This window comes from Sorex fumeus, unplaced genomic scaffold (genome assembly GCF_029834395.1).
Source record: "Sorex fumeus unplaced genomic scaffold, SorFum_2.1 ptg000054l, whole genome shotgun sequence".
Classification (NCBI taxonomy): domain Eukaryota; kingdom Metazoa; phylum Chordata; class Mammalia; order Eulipotyphla; family Soricidae; genus Sorex; species Sorex fumeus.
In genome coordinates this window covers 13690086-13708443 of record NW_026606111.1, presented here as the reverse complement: position 1 = coordinate 13708443, position 18358 = coordinate 13690086, and the positions used below count along the sequence as shown (strand labels likewise).

Sequence of the window (18358 nt, the reverse complement as noted above, 5' to 3'; positions counted from 1 at the left end):
AAATGTATTGAAACTCAAATACATCAGGATCCTCCATGAACTGTATTATGGATTCACTACCAGGATCTCACCATTCTACAAAGAAGTGATCATTGATGTTAAGAGAGGGGTTCAGCAGGGTGATACCATTTCACCAAAACTCTTCAGTGCCACCCTTGAGAATGTCATGCGACAAATGGAATGTGAAGGAATGAGAGTGAAGATAGATGGTCGGCAACTACACCACTTCCTCTTTGCTGATGACATTGTTCTAATAACACTAAACATTAGCCAAGCGGCACAAATGCTGGCCGACTTTGACCGTGAGCGTGGAAAGGTCGGACTCCAGCTGAATCTCACAAAAACATGATCATGAGAAACAGTCTCATTCCTGATTTCCATTCGCTCTCAATGGAACAACCATCACCAAATGCAACAGTTATGTGTACCTAGGTCGAGAAGTCAATATTACGAATGACCTGGCATCTGAGTTAGGCAGGAGAAAGAGAGCGACTTGGAACACCTTCAAGAGCGTTGAAGAAATAGCTAAGAAGACGAAGAACCTCCGGCTCTAGGCTCATCTCTTCAATTCCACTATTCTTCCTGCATTAACATACACCTCAGAGACCTGGACCCTATGAAAACTGGATGAGAATGCTATTGATGTCTCCCAAAGAGGAATCAAAAGAGCTGTGCTTGGAGTATCACGTTTCACTCAAATGAGAGAAAGAATCAGGAGTTCTGACCTCTGTCGAAGGTCAAGAATCAGGGACTCTGTCTCATTTGCCAAGGTGTCGAAAATCAGATGAGCTGGATACATAACAAGATTTGGAGATGACCGCTGGACTAGAGCTGTTACCAACTGAATTCCATGGACGTCAAAAGACCACATCGCCACCCACCTACAAGATGGTGAGACTTCTTCATCAAGACCCTGAACGATTGGTTTGGAGCTCTTTGTGTTTTTAGAAGGAACAGACGCCATTGGGCAACACAAGCACATGACAGGGACAAATGGAGACATTACAGGTGCCTGCTAGAGCAAATCGATGATTAATGGGAAGTCAAGTGATCAAGTGATCAATTAAAACAAGGACCATATTAATCAGGCTCCGGAGAATAGACAGTTCATGATGCCATAGCATTTGAATTAAGGATGGATAGAAGTTTAATACAAAGAAACATGGAAAGGAAGCAGTCCTTGTAGAATGGATGGATAGAATGAAAATATTGTTATCAAAGACCAAAATTTAATAAAAGCAAAATGTATCGAAGTGAGGTATTCCAGGTATTTGAGCCATGAAACATATAATTTATGACCACCTTCAATGTAAAGAATACTTTTGAGAATTAAAATTAGAAACAAAAGTAAAGGTAAAGGTAAAGGCCCTCCCGTTGATCGTCGATTTGCTCGAGCGGGCCCAGTAACGTCTCCATTGGAGACTTTGTTGTTACTGTGTCTGGCATATCGAATACTCTCGGTAGCTTGCCGGGCTCTCTGAGAGGGGCGGAGGAATCGAACTCGGGTCGGCCATGTTAGCCGCGTGTATCCTTTAAAATAATTTACAAGTAAAATCTTGTAAAAACAGGAAAAATGTAGATTTTTTTAAAAAGTAATATCTCTTTAAGAAATTAATCAGAATTACTTTCATAGAAATACCACCTGATTGCACCTGGATTTCTTGTCCTTAGAACTCTATAAAGTTCCCAGCAATTTATAACAAAGAGCTTGTGTGAACTTAGAATACTAGTCCATCAAATGAAACAGATGCAAAGTAAATCTCAATGCTATTTGGAATTTTAAGGCTGCGTGTGCAGAGAAACAGGAGGTGAGGATAACAGGAAAGAAAAGAAAGAGGTTCTGTAAGATAAAATTGAAAATAGATAAAAATGGGAGTAATCATAGGATTCTTTAAAAGTCTTCTAAGATCTTTTGGCATTATTCTTCGAAGAAATTTTCAAGGAGTTTGTAGAAGCAATTCTTGTACTTCAGGACTTATTTTATTGTAATACCTAGCCTACAGAAAATAATCTGCAGAGATACATCATTTTTCTTGGAGCTATATTGGAATATGTATTCATATGGGAATAGATTTGACCTCCACTGCAGTCTGAGTGCTATATATAGTAAGATGACTTATTGTACGATTTCAACATCTATCTTTAGTGATAGCAAAAATAAATATTTCATTTTCATGACCTTAAAATAAAAAATAAAAACCAAAATAAGTGAGTAATTTTTATTTTCTTTAAATGTGATTTTATTCTAATGACCTACTCAACAAACTAGCGTATGACACACAAAAGGATTACATGATGTGCTTTTTTCATACAGAAATTGCTTTCAGTATTAGACTTCCAGACATAAGGATAGATACACAGAAAGTAATTAAAAATATTATCTACTAATGGAAATACTTGTCTTAATTATAAATAAGAGTACAATTACTTATTTGAGGAAAATGAAAATCTAAGGCTAAAGCTAAATAAACTTTATTTTCCTTCTGCTGGATCATTCATTTGACTTAATAGGGCAAAGTTTTGAAGTCCTTATGGGAAAACACTCAGACTGCCTATGTAGTTTGAAAATTATTCTCCCAGGTGATTTCTTTAAGAATTCCAACATAATCATGCTGTCTTCTTTCCAGTAAAGGTTAGACATGGGTATTTGTTTGCCTTTCCTAGAAATTCAAACTTCTAGGATTCTTCTATGTAAAGAAGGTGGGTGTTTTGACAAGTATAGAAGAGTGTTACTGATTTGCACACTAGCAAATGTCTTCATTACTTTCCAATCTAACTTAGTTCTTCTCAAACCCCATAGCTTGTACCTGACTCCACATTATTATTATCTACTGATGTTTGGAAGTCCTGAAAATGTAGTTGTATTGGCCTTGACTCTTAAAGTATTGCATTTCTCTGAATTAGAGTGACTGTGATAATTTGTTAAAATTGTCTGAGTCCTGGATCCAGAATTCATCCAGTATGCCATGATTTCACACTTTTCTCAGTGGAGTTTTATGACCTTTAAATTTGAAGGGTCTATTCAAGCCCAAGATATGAAGTTGAGTCATATGATTCTCATTCTACCTTGCTAGAATTCAGCAATGATGCATATCACTATGGATTTGTCTCCTTTCTATTGTTGGAGAGGTGTATTAAAACGACTATAATGAATTTTATAACACTACTGTTAGAAATGCTTGATTAGGTTATGAAATGCTCTATTTTAGAAGTTTCCATTTTTCATTTTATACCACTCTAAATCAATTGTGTTCAAATTATAGTACTATGATCAGTAGCATCAGCATTGCCTGGAAAGCCTTTAAAAATGTATATTCTCAGTCTACACTATAACCCTAGTGAAACAGCAACTCTTGAAATGTGGTATTGTCCTTCAGATGATTCTGATGGATTCTAAGTTTGGAGAACCTAGACTTAATAATATCCTGTCTTATCATCTCAGTGCCTATCATTCAAGAATATTGGAATTAAATTTGTTTACATTGCTACAGGAATATTGGCATTTCAATAGACAGTTCAGGTGCAAGAACAGCTAAACCCATAAAAGCAAAATGCTAGTAGAAAAATTTGTGTTATTAAAGGTCCTCAAAGAACATTGTTATGATAAGAGAAATGGGTAAGGTGCCATCAAGCAATTAGACCCTCAAGTAATTATATATTATTTAAGAATTTTGTGATTCATGTGCATTATTTAAGAATTTTAAATTCCAATGGCAAAGACAGAACAGAAAACTTGAACTTAAATTTTAAAAATCGTTAGCAGAAATTATCTTTTCCTACTACTTATTATTTGTATATAAATCTTTTCTAAAGGCATATAACTTGTGTAGCATGAGTGTGTGTCTGTGTGGTTGGGGGAAGCAGTTGCAAGTTAGGGGTGAGGAAATGGGGTGGACACTCAAGCTGTAGATATCTGACTCCAAGCCCCTTATTTATAATAATTATACATGTAGGCATGTAGGCTTGCTTTCTCATTCTAAATTACACAACAAAATAACACCTTTGATACCTATGATTATTGCTGATTCTAAATTTGATGATGTGATGGGTGTTAATATCATAAAACCTCAAAGAAAAATTAATTATTATATAGAAGTATGAAAAATATAGGAATAAACTGTGCTATTTAAATGCTTTATTTTTATTAAATTGTCTATTAAACAGACATAAGGGTGCTTTTCTTGCATGCAGTCTTTTTGGATTTGATCCTTGGTACTCCAATGATCTCCTGAGCCCCACCTGGAATGATTCCTTAGCAAAGATCTAGGAGTACTTCTGGGTGTGACCCAAGACACCAAATATTTTTTTTCCAAAAACTCTGTATAAACTCTTGTGAAGATGAGGAAAATAAAATTCAGAGAACTGAAATTATTTGTTAAATCTCCCAAAGTTAGGAAATTGTAAAGTTCAGCCTCAACTACAAAACCTGACTTACTTTGATTACATAACAAATATTAATTATAAATTATAGTTTTCATGTGTCAATGTCTTTATTTATTGAAAGTATATATGATTCTAGGGGCTGGAGCAATAGTACAGTGGCTGGTACATTTGCTTGCACACAGCAGACCCAGGTTCAATCAATGGCATCCCATAAGGTCACTTTAGTCCTGACAGAGTAATTGCTGAATACAGAGCCAGGAGTAATTCCTGAGCATTTCCAGGGTTAGCAAAAACAAAAACAAAGAAAAAAAGAAAGTATATATGGTTCTAAAATTAACAGTAAATTTTAGAGCATGTTAATATACGTTGCTCAGGAAAATTAAAACATTACTTTTGTCCCCTACTAAAGAGACTGAAATTACTTCAAGGACACTGACTGATTATCTTTTTTAGTACATTCTAAAATATATGCCTTAATTCAACTAAAAGCTCATATTGATCTTTTGGCAAGAACTGAAAAGAATATGATGTATTCATGAAATGCTCTGTCGATAAAGCAGGCAATTGATTTCTGCAATTGTAAATATTGGTTGGATAAAAAAAACTTTATTGGCACATTAAGTCATCTTGAAAGAGTCTTTGCAATGTTGATGTTTTATACACAAAGAGTGCTTTCTTCATAATAAGAAATATGTTATAGGTAAGTACTCTAGCTAAGAGAGGAGAAAATCCAGACATGCTAGAGAAGACAAATCTAATTTAAGCACTTTAAACATTTGAAGTCTGGTTCTTCATGGGGCTATAGTTTCAAACATGTTGAAAGGGTCAGGGGTAATGGGTATTTGATACGCACATATACTGCAACAATTAGATTTTTATAAGGTCAATTAGAGTCAAATGGGTAGTTTAACACAGCATGACTCCTTTAACACTATCAAATAACCTACTTGACTCAAAAGCCCTCAAATCAAACTTTAAAACAAAAGACCATTTTCAAAAAAGCATGACTATCTAGGAGTCCAAGTGCTGACTTATTGCTCTATTTTATTTTATTAGATTAATTATAAAAAACTGAGTTCAGAATGAATTAAAGATAATAGTGTAAAACCAGTCAAGGTAGATGAAAACAATATTTTATCTCTATAATTTATGAAGATATGGTAGTAGCTAGCAACCAAGTCCAGGTACACTATGGCATAGAATATTATAGTTGGTTTATTTTGAATAAGAAGCTAGATAGAAAAATAATCTAGGATTTGCCATTTGTGTCCATAGTGCTCTTATCCAGTTAAAGCAAGATTATTATTTTTATCATGGGTAGAGTTTGACCTAGAATTATCTGTAACTTCATGATAGACTGGCCAAGTATACAGAAGGTAATCTGTAAACTAGGTAAATCCAACTGGGCCCAAATAAAGTAGACCAAATACAATTTATACAAACTGTTAGCCCAACAAATCCAAAGCCAATTTTCCAACTCATTAGAAATAAGGTCAAGTATAAACAACTATTTACAAAAGAGAATGACAAGAAGGTGGAAGTGAAAGAGAAAGAGAAGCAGGAGAAAGAGAAGGAGGACAGGATAAGGATAAGAATAAGGATAAGGAAAAGGAAAAGGAAAAGGAAAAGGAAAAGGAAAAGGAAAAGGAAAAAAGGATAAGGATAAGGATAAGGAAAATAAGAAAGTGTTTCTTGTAATGCCTGTGGTAGAACTGGCTCAGATTTCCTACTTTGGACCTTTTCACATGCAGGGAATGCTTTTAATTGGCTTTTTTCCAAACAAACTTTTTTTTTCACTTTTTGGGTCACACCTGGCAATGCACAGGGGTTACTCCTGGCTAGGCACTCAGGAATTACACCAGGTGGTGGTCAGAGGCCCATATGGGATGCTGGGAATCAAACCCACGTTGGCAGCGTGCAAGGCAAACGCCCTACCCACTGTGCTAGTGCTCCAGCCCCCCAAACAAACTTTTGACCTTGAAGGTCTCCTACTGTTCTCCCATGTACTTTTTCATAATTTATAAGAGGCAAAGACAGGAGTATTAGCACCAAGGTTACAGAATTGAGAAAGTTAAGGAAGAATTTAGAAATGAGGAAATCAATAATACGTAGTACCATAAAGGGCCATCCACAGAGTGGTGCTTTGAATTTATATGCAATGCAATTTTTTTCTTTTTCTATTCACATCTGACATCAAGGATATGGTATTTGATTATATGTCATTCAGGAAACTTTTATATTTCTATATGTTTTACTTATCTAATAATATTGTTAATTATTGGATAAGTAAGTAAACTAGTTAATATAGTTTGGTGTTATAAATAGGAGTTATATAACTACAGCTCCTCTTCTAATAATCTGTACTAGTAGTAGTACTGAGCATAGTGTCCATATTTTTGTTGTTGGTCAACTAGATATGATTTTGTTGTTCTCTCAAATTTATCCACACAATCTTGTGGGAGAAAGGAAGCAATGATGATAGAATAAATAACTTTGTGAAAAAGGAAGTATAATCATGAAATTGGATTAATTTAATTTTATTTTTTCAGGGACATGACAAACTTATTTCGTATTGCTTGCTCCAACAAAACTTAAAAATGGCAAATGGAATTATCATAAGACAAACCAAGTTTGTATTGATTAATTGCTATATAATTTTAACCTGTGTAAATAAGGAAATTACACTCAATTAATACAATTTAGCATACTTCCTGTTCTCATTTACATAACTAAGTTTTCAACTTTAGCATTTAAAACATAGTGCACTAAATTTTACTTTGTACTTAAACTTCATTTTGGTGATCATCATATCTTTCTATCAAAAACAAGGCTTCTTTTTCTTTTTTTACCCCTTGGCAGGCATTTAACAAATTTATTTTATACTACTTAATTCAACAAACTTAAAATATGACAAATAGAATTATTAGAAAATAAACTAATAAAAGTCTATTTGTGATGATTTCTGCTATATTTTTATTTTTTTATTTTATACGGTAGTTCACAATATTTGAATACCAATTCTACCACTATTACACCTTCCCACTACCATATTTGGGATGTTTCTATCCCAAGCCCAAAGCAGAACTGAAATAATATATTTTGTATTGTTTTTTATGAAAACCAGCTGAAAATGCTACAAAAAAGGTATGAATAGAGGAATCAGTGTGAAGATTGTTCTATTTTGGCAGGGGACATTAAGACATTCTTTAAGATATCACTAACATGCTGTTAAAAGTTGAGCATGGTGAACTATTACATATATATCTGTAACTATGTACATATATATATTTTCCTCTATGATTGGTTGCCTACTATTTGATTACTTGATCACTTGACAACCCATTACTCATCAATTTGCTCAAGCAGGCACCAGTAACGTCTCCATTCATCCCTGTTTCGTGCTAGTGTAGCCCAATGGCATCTGCTCGTTCTAGGAACACAAAGAGTCTCAAACCGATCATTCAGGGCCTTGATGAAGAAGTCTGACCATCTCGTAGGTGGGCGGCCACATGGTTTTTTGACATCCCATGGAATCCAGTCTATAATAGCTCTAGTCCAGCGGTCATCTCCAAATCTCATTATGTGTCCAGTCCACCTGATTTTCGACACCTTGGCAAATGAGATAGCGTTCCTGATTCTTGATCATTGACAGAGGTCGGAACTCAGGATTCTTTCTCTCATTTGAGTGAAGTGGGTACTCCAAGCATAGCTCTTTCGATTCCTCTTTGGGAGACCTGGACAGCGTTCTCATCCTGTTTTTGTAGGGCCCAGGTCTCTGAGGCGTAAGTTAATTCAGGAAGAACAGTGGAATTGAAAAGATGTGCCCAGAGCTGGAGTTTATCTTGAACTCCCAAGAAACCTCAATGAGCTTGGTTATTGCGTGGATATGGTCGATCATGCTGAATCCTTTGTGGGACCCAGCTTGCTCTCCTGGTTGTCATTCATCTAGTGTTCTGCCAATCCTATTCAGGATGACTCGAGTTGAACAGCTTGTAAATGACAGAAAATAGGCAGATTGGGCGATAATTGCCAATGTCGTGGATGTCTCCTTTCTTGTACAATAGTACAGTTCTGCTGGTTTTCCATTGGGACGGAACATTGCATTCAGACAGGTAGCGTGTGAAGAGCTGAGCCAGTGTATTGATGAGTACGGACGTCAGATTCTTTAGGTGTTCGGGTCTGACCTTGTCTGGGCCTGGTGCTCTTTGCTTCTTTACCGACAAAATGGCATGTTGGATTTCGGAAGGGAGAACACTGGGAACGAAATATACATCTTGCAGAATTTGGTTTGTGGGCAGATTGACATGGCTATTGAAGAGATATGAGTAGAAGTCATGAATAATCTTCTCCATTGCTCTTCTGGAAGATGTGATAGATCCACCAGGATATCAGAAGGCAGTCATCTTGGTCTTGTAGTTGGCAAAGGACAGGTGGGCATTGCGAATGCTTTTCCTGGCTTCTGCCACATTTTCCATCACTGCTGCCTACTATTTGAACCCTGTCAAATGTGGTGTGGTATTCTTGGAGAATGGGTAGGGAGTATCTTATGCTTTTGAGGCTACGCAGTCCAGAAATAGTTCACTCAAGTGTGAGGCTTGGCCTGAACATGTGGGGAGCAGCCTTGTGTGCATGGCAGCAGTTGGGTTGTGGAGGTTTTGTGGAGGTTGTGGTCCCTTGGTGCAGGGGAATGCTCTCTTCCACCCTTCTCTGGGACACCCTGAGTGAAACAGCCTGCTGTGGAGTCCGGTGGCCTGGCTATGGTGAGCATCCCATGTTGCTCCCTTCTGGGAGAGGACAGACATATGATGTGGGTGGTGGCTGATGATGAGGTTATCTGGCTCCGGTGAGAGGTGGCCTATGGGTGTGATCCTTAGGTCACTAGAGACAGGGGGAAATGGGCAAAGGATCTCTGTTCCCAGTCCCGTTGAACCCAGAGTCCAAGGTCACAAAGTTCTGCATTACCTGGGTTTCGTCGGACTTCACTAGTTTGTGAGATTTGGCCCAAGCATGTGGGGAGCAGTCTTGAGTATGTTGGTGGTTGGGTTCTGGAGGTTTTCAGCTGCTGGAGCTGGGTTCCTCGGGCAAGGGAGGGCTTTCACCCTTTTTTTTAAAAACCTTTCTTAACCTAGTGGAGAATAAGAATATACACCATTAGTCAGTGCCGTATTCAATATCACATGAAAGGAAGTTTTTCCTTTCTTTTAAAGGAGATTTTTTTTAATGCTTCTTGCAGAACTGGTTTCAAGACTATGAATTCCCTGAGAATCAGAATAGTTTTAATAGTACACAAACTTTAATTTTATGTAATCAGCCTAGTTGGGGTTAAGTTTTCGATAGTGTTATGGTATGTTATTTTAGATGATTATCACTAAGAAATATTTGACACAGAATGATTATGAATACTCTATAAAAATGATTAAAACATTTATCATTATAAACATTAAAAGTATTTTCAATGACATTGCCGTAGTCAAGATAAATATGAAAATCCATAGTTGTTTAAGAAAATATTTCAGAATCTATGTGAATTAGATTACAGCACACTCTTAGGTCACAATAGTTTATGATGTAACTATTTTGATATATTTAAAAATTGAACATTGTATTGTTGGGTATTTTCAAGACTTCAAAATGTTTATGAATAATACATCTTTCTTACTATGTGAAGATATTCTATTTGGATATCGTGTCACTGTCATTAATCACAAAGAAAGGGAAATTAGTGTTTGAGCGCTTAGAAGGTTGGTACCATAAGCGTCAATTTAATTTCAGCTAAGCAGTTCTTTTTCCTGTAGAGATTCTTTGGTTCACCTTTAACAACATCTCCTCTAGCAGAGTGTGGGGTATCATAAGCCATCTCCACATTGCCTTAGGCGAACAGAACACAGGTCTGTTCAAGTTGAGAATGGTTACTGCGTAGATGAACTGTGTACATCCTTTCAGCTCCAGAGAGCTCAAAGAATTGAGGTCTGATGTCTTCAAAACTCAGTGAAGATGACCTGAGTGATAGTGCGGTGGGTAGGTTGCTTTGCTTGAGTGAGATCAATCTGGGTTTTGATCCATGACACAACAACATAGTTGCTCAGTTCTGGTGGGAGTTATCCCTGAGTACAGAAAGGAAGTGACATGCCCAGATAAACACACACAAAAATTAAAGAATAAATGAAGAGGAAATAAAATTTAAATCCTAATTGGTCTAGTATTTGTATTTATTATTTTGATAATCAAATTTATTAGTGAAACCAGGAATACACAAAATATTTTAAAAATTAAAAAAATATACACTGCTTAAAAGTGAGATGAGGACACACAAACAAATCTTGGGCCTGAGCAGCTTGAGGCAGAGATGGCCTGGGACTTTGCAATAGGCCTTTTCCACTGGGCTGCGCCAGACAGGGACAGGTGTCATCCTCTGCCTGCCCTTTAGGAGCCCCGGGGGTCACCATTTTCTCGAAGTCAGGAAAAAACTCCAGGTACGAGTCATGGTGACGGTAAATCCCAAGTCTCGCTTAACAGGAGAGGAGTGGGAACTCTTTCTTCCTGATGAGATGGCAAGATGATGCCACATCCGCCCACTGTCTACTTAAGATCCCACATGGCCACGATCCAGAGACACATAAACAGATCTCGGAACCCAGAAACTTGTGGCAGCAACTTCTTCAGACCTTAATTATTATAATCTTAGGGCTCTTAGAACGCGCAGCTGCAAGTATTATATCCATAACAAGCAAGACATTAAGTTATATCCATAATAACCATAAACAAAAAACAAAACACATTGTCTAGCATTGCATCTTCGGCAGGTATGAAGAGTAGTAGGACTGGTCTGGAAATATCAAAGGTAACTAAAGTAGAGAAAGAATATCCTGCAAATTGTCTGCCACACAGGCAGAGGGAGGTCTGGTATGAGGGTGGGGGAATACTGGGGATTTTGGTGGTAGAAAACGTGCACTGGTGAAGAAATGGGTGTTTGATGACTGTATGATCAAAGTTCAAACATGAAATTTTTGTTACTGTACCTCATGGTGAATTAATAAATTTTTAATTAAAAAAATAAAAGTGATATGAATAATTGCTTAGTATGCAGTATCAGTGTTTCACAGCATTTTTCTTTTATCAGTTTGCTAAAATGTTACTTTTATTCATAATCAAAAAGTTATACTTTTTCTAAAGTTTATCAGAAAATATTAAAGACCCATCTACTTAAACTATAAAATAAACTTTCACTTCTTTTTGGGAGGGCGTGGGTACATCAAGCTGTGCTCAGGGCTTCCTCCTTGCTCTTTAACTTCCTATTTAAGAAAATAATAAAATATTAGAATCACTTTGATAATATATAGTATTTGTAGGCACTATCTTCCAACCGCACTGCCATATAAGTACCGCACGCTAACCGATTGTGCCACTAGATTACAATAGATTACTAAACTCATTGAGGTTTCTCGGGAGTTCAAGATGCCGCTCTGTCTAACGTTCATTGATTTAAAGAAGGCCTTTGATTCTGTTGAGACGGAAGCGGTCATGGAAGCCCTAGCCAATCAGGGTGTACAAACTCAATACATCAGGATCCTTCGTGAGCTCTATTGCAGATTCACTACCAAGATCTCACCATTCTACAAAGAAGTAATCATCCATATCAAGAGAGGGGTTCGGCAGGGTGATACCATTTCACCAAAACTCTTCAGTGCCACCCTCGAGAACATCATGCGACGACTGGAATGGGAAAGCATGGGAGTGAAGATAGATGGTCGGCAACTACACCACCTCCGCTTTGCTGATGACATCGTTCTAATAACACCAAACATCAGCCAAGCAGCACAAATGCTGAATGACTTTGACCGTGAATGTGGAAAGGTCGGACTATAGCTGAATCTTACGAAGACAATGTTTATAAGAAACAGCCTTGTTCCTGACGCTCCATTCGCTCTCAACGGAACCACCATCTCCGAATGCAACAGTTATATATACCTAGGTCCAGAAATCAACATGATGAATGACCTGGCACCTGAGTTGTGCAGGAGGAAGAGAGCAGCTTGGAATGCCTTCAAGAGCATTGAAGAAATAACTAAAAGGACAAAGAACCTCCAGCTAAGAGCACATCTCTTTGATTCCACTGTTCTTCCTGCATTAACATATGCCTCAGAGACCTGGACCCTACAAAAACAGGATGAGAACGCTATTTGGGTCTCTCAAAGAGGAATTGAAAGAACTATGCTTGGAATATCACGATTCACTCAAATGAGAGATAGAATCCGGAGTTCTGATCTTCGTCAACGCTCAAGAATCAGGGACACTGTCTCATTTGCCAAGACATCAAAAAATCAGATGGGCTGGACATGTAATGAGGTTTACAGACAACCGCTGGACTAGAGCCATTACTGATTGGATTCCACGGAACATCAAAAGATCACGTGGATGCCCACCTACAAGATGGTCAGACTTCTTCGTCAAGACCCTAAATGATCAGTTTGAGGCTCTGCATGTTCCTAAAATGAACAGATACCATTGGGCTACACTAACACGCAACCGGGATGAATGGAGACGTTACTGGCACCCGCTCGAATAAATCGATGAATAACGGGGATTAAGTGATTAAGTGATCTTCCAACCATTGAGATAAATATTTAATAATATTTTTATTAATTAGTATATAGAGTAATTATACAATACAATTGGATTTTATGATAAAATGCTCACAAAGAGGCCTTTGGAGAACTAACAGTGGAGTAAGGAGAAAACCGGATACAAAGTATTTTATTTTAATCATCCTATGAGAAGGAAACATGCAATGAAGTTAAATATATGTTCTTTACTTTACTAGGGGTCTGGAGAATTCTGTGGTGCATGTGGCCTTGCCAGAGTGATTCCTACTTTCCAGGAAGTTGGAGGAGTTTGCTTCAATCATAGTCCAAGTGATTAAAGAAGACTAAATGGTGTGTTACAAGGTATAAAAAAATATGTTAAATCACAGATAGAGATAAGACTATTTTTGCTTTTGTTTTTATAGCTACTCTGTGACTCGGAATTCATATAAACTGTGGAAAATGCTAAGAAGCCGCTAAAAATCAAACGTCCACCAAATATCCAAATATCAGTCCCACAAAAGATATAAATGTCAATGATTACAGATTATAAGTACACTTTAAAGGCAATTGCTGGGGCCAGAGCAATAGCACAGCAGGTAGGGCCTTTGCCTTGTATGCAGCCAACCTGGTTTCGATTCCCAGCATACCATATGGTCCTCCGAGTACCACCAGGAGTAATTTCTGAGTGCATGAGACAGGAGTAACCACTGTGCATCACTGGGTGTGACCCAAAAACAAAAACAAAAACAAAAACAAAAGGCAATTGCCATACAGAAATCTTTAATATTTATGCATGCTAGGCACACCATATATTTAATATGTATATTAAATATCTGGGCTGGAGCAATAGCACAGGGGTAGGGCCTTTGCCTTGCATGCGAATGACGACAGTGTTTTTTTCCATGCTCCCTTGCTTGTCCCATGAACTACCTTCCGTCTTATCCCAGCTCCTCACTCTCTATCCCGCATAAACATTCCCCAGTCTGTGGCCACAATCTACGAGAGACCACTGCGCCTTGTATTTTGCCCCTTTTTTGGTCCGCTCTGGCCTGCTTGTACTGGGTCAGGTTTCTGGGCTCACAACCCTACCTGAGAGAAGAGTGTGTCCAGAGAGAGAAGGAAGACTCCTTTTATCTTCTGCCAAATCTTACTTTAGACATCCATTTCTACATTCTTATTGGCTACCTGTACCATGAGTGGAGACTTAAAGTGACACCTCAGCCGTTGCTGTATCAATACCACTGAGAGCAACTCCTGAGCACCCAGCATGAAGTAACAATCAGCACTGGCAGTTATTATCCAACCCTCTTCCCAAAATATGAATGCTATTGTAAGTATATTCCTATTATCTTCCAGATATACTCAAGTATGCTGAGGAAAATGTCAAGCCTGTTTTCATGAAACTATCAGTGTGGATTTATGAAAATTTCCCATCTTAAGGAGTTACATGAGCAGTTCAATGTTTTAAGGAAATGTTTGAATATAATATATATTTTTGATAACTCAATTGACTGGATTATTCAATTGACTGTTAAGAGAACTTTACTGAATAGATTGTTATACAATTGTCACTTGGTTAAATTGCTCAATTCACTGTTCTTTTTCTGCTTTTGCAGTTGTCCATACCCAGTGATACTCAGGACTTATTCCTAGTGTTGTACTCAGGGTTCGGTCCTGGCATTTCTCAGGGGAACATACGTGGTACAGGAGATTGAACCAAGGTTGGTAGCTTGCAAGGTAAACACTTCTCCTGCTCTACCATCTCTCTAGTCTCAATTAACTGATCTTTCAAGAAAATATGGAACAGATAGGAAGGGCAATTTGTTGGTGGAGCATGGTGAGTGGTCCTTTGGTTGGGGTGAAATATATATACTGATGCTGAAGAAAGACTGCATACCTAAAGTGTATAGAGTTTCATAAACTAATATCATCTCAACTTAAAAAATGAAGGAGTGGGGATTGGAGTGATAGCATAGTGGGTAGGGCATTTGAATCAAACCCGGGTTCAATTCCAGCATCCCATATGGTCCCATATGGTCCCATATGTTCCCCCAAGCACCGCTGGGAGTAATTCTTAAGTGCATGATCCAGGAGTAACCCCCATGCATCGCCGACTGTGACCCAAAAAGAAAAAAAAATAAAGAAATGAAGCACTTAAACACAAAGACAATAGTTAAACAAATATTTCTGATTCCTACTGGTAGCATTTAGTGTTTCCCTTTAATCATATTGTCTTTCAGGAATATATTTCTTTATATAATCCAGTACTAGAATCAGAAAAATTAGATTTATTATTTAATTACACTCAATTATTCTCCCTCTAATGAGTAAAAATTATAAATATTCCAAGTACCTGATAATGGTTTTTAACTTTATCTGAGATGAAATAATTAAAATGCACAGATAGTGCACTGCTTTCTTAAAAATTATAAAACAAGACGCTTTACAATAAAAATGGTATAGAAATTTTTAGTATTACCTATATCCCAATGTAAAACTAGTTTAAAAAGGATAGAATGTTGTGTTTGAAATATATTCTTTCTTATTTCTTATACTAAGTAAAGGCTGTTAAAATATTTTGATGTTATATGCAATGAAAAATGAAGATGGTTTTGAAAAGGGGACAGAAAGTAGGAATGGTATAGTGATGAGTACCCTGGGATTCCTTTTTCTTCATAGATGCCAGGTTTTATTCTGGAGAAAACAGCAACCAGTAATATCAATAGGGACGAAAGTGCTGAGAAAGGTTTTTATGAAAGGGTCATAAAAAGTGCAACCCCGTAGGACAGAAGATGTTTATAAAATAACCAGAGTGGTCTAGTAAAGTGTTACATATAAACCAAGAAACCAAGAAAAATACATGACCTAATTTCCATTCCCACTGATAGTAGCTGAGTCTGGAACATTCATCAGAATATATTGAGTTATTCTCTTTATTCACTCTACCTTGCCCATGTTGCATCAAAGAAGGTCAAATGAATATCACTGAGTGTTCTTACCACAAGAGAGTAATGATGTCCTTTGTTACTTTATCATTATAGATGAAACTCAGTGCTTGGACATCTACTCCCACTTAGTATAAGAAAGCAACCTTAAGTTTTCGTGCTGGGGTTGTATCAGAGGTCATATCCTGGAGAATTTGGATTTTCACCACTAGAGGAAGTAAATAGGCTTTCCCTTACTTGACGAAACTACCACAAACCCATTATGAAAGTGCAGGACATGACTCTGAGAAAAGCCTGGAGATGTCAGTCACAAAATCTGCATACTAATTTTTTTAAGCAGATTAATTTCTGGGTGAGGGTCGTCCCAAGATCATGGAATCTGGCTGGGTGCATGGTGACGATTTTGTGGCCTCACTAATTCATAACCAAAGTAGTACAAATGACTTGTCAGAAATGTGTATAAAACAAACCAAAAAAAATATGGATAGATGTCCCCAGTACAGAAGCAATGAAGCTTAAAAATATGAAACTGAAACCCTTCCTAGATGACTTGACAAATACTATAAATAGATTTATCTATTGGGGAAAATGCTGAACTGTGATGAGTATCTAAAAGTTTAATCTAGTAAATGTAATTTTTAAAAAAATAATAGAAATATAAAGACAAAATAATTTTCTTTGTTTAAGCATGCAATTATGTGACTCAGTTGCTGAAGAGACAGTGCAGTGGTTAAGACATTTACCTTGCTTGTGGGTGACATGGATTCAATCTGCTACCACATATAGTTTTGGGTAGGGTTGTCAGTGGCATGGAGTTAGGGTTGAGCCACGCTCAGTGCTAAGAGACAATTCCTTGCTCTGTGCTCAGGAGTCTGCTGATGGTGCTTGGAGGGCCATACATGATGCTGTGGATTCACACCTGCAGGTCACATGCAAGGCAAACACATGAACCCCCATACTGTAATTCCGACCAACGAGAGTTCCTTCTTGACTATACTATACCAACACTGTGTTTTCAGTCTTTTGTGTGTGTATATATATCTATATCTATATCTATCTATCATCTATATATCTATCTATCTATATATGTGTGTATGTATATATGTATATGTGTGTATATATATGCATATGCCATTATTGCTGTAATGACCTGATCTCCCATGGTCATTTTGATTTGCATTTCTCCAAATAACAAGTGACAGTGAAAACTTTTTGATATACCTACTAGTTGACCATACATCCTCTTCATTAAAGTTTTTTTTTTGCTCATTTTTGCTGGGGTTGGTTATAGGCTTTATTGTTGTTACTGTTGCTGAGTTTTGTGAGCTTTTTATATATATTATATTTTAGCCTTTCTTCTGATGTGTGGCACACAGGTGTTTCCTCCCATTCAATAAGGCATCTTGATTTTTGCTTGAGTGTCCCTTGTCATGCAAGACAACTTTATAGTATGAAATTCTGTTTGTTCATTTTTGTTTTTGTTGTCTGGGACAATGGAGGCAAATAATTGAAGACACATATGAGGTATACATTTTGGAGAGTTCTGCCAACATATTTTTCTGAATGAATTTTTACAGTCTGGTCTGATCTAAAGAACATCTCTCAGTCATTTTGAATTGTTTGAATATGGTCATATATGCCCTGTATCCTCTTGCCCAACCTTCTATTATTGAGTTAAATCAACACCATTTGGTTTGGTTTTCTTTCTAACTTTTTAGGCACCATGATTTATAAAAACTTATTTATAGTTTCAAGCACATAAGTTTCCAACTCCAAATCTATCACTAGCATATGCCTCCCTCTACCAACGTCATAAGTTCCCCTCATAAGCTGCTACTCCACCTCCTTAACAAACCCATTTGAAAACTAATTATTATAGGTTGTGGTACATGCTTACAATACTCTTCTCTCTTACTGTTTTGCTACACATAATTACCTCACCTCTACACCTCTAAAGTGTACAAGTCTCTCAATCAAAAATATTCTGATACCTCTACCTCTCTTCTGTCTCTTGGCATTCTCAGTTCCTTAACCCAGCACCAAGTGTTTGTCAAGATTTTTAAAATATTCTAATTTAATTTATCATACCTTAGGCTATATTTATAATAATCTTGACATTTATAGTCTTAGTGTACAGAGATACCTCACTCTCTCCATCACTAATGTGCTGAAGTCTTCCCTACTGATGACTCCATGAGACCTACTGTTCATTTAGTGCCCCCCCCATCTTCTGTTCTGTGAACTCCAGTGCCCAGAGTTTGTTATTGATATTCACATTTTGTTTCCCTCTACACCAGACAGTAATGATATCATGTAGTTATTATCCTTACTCCTCTGATATATTTCACTCATTGGATACACTTATGTTCCATTCAAGTTGCTTTGAAGCTGCATGATTTTGTCTTCTTTTTTATCTGCATACTATTCCATTGTCAACACAATTTG

General features: G+C 37.1%; 1 pseudogene; it reads left to right on the top strand.

Moving 5' to 3' along the window:
- The first annotated feature begins 10865 nt into the window (after positions 1 to 10865).
- Positions 10866 to 18358, top strand: part of LOC130033639 (enhancer of rudimentary homolog) — a 43792-nt pseudogene continuing 36299 nt past the window's right edge.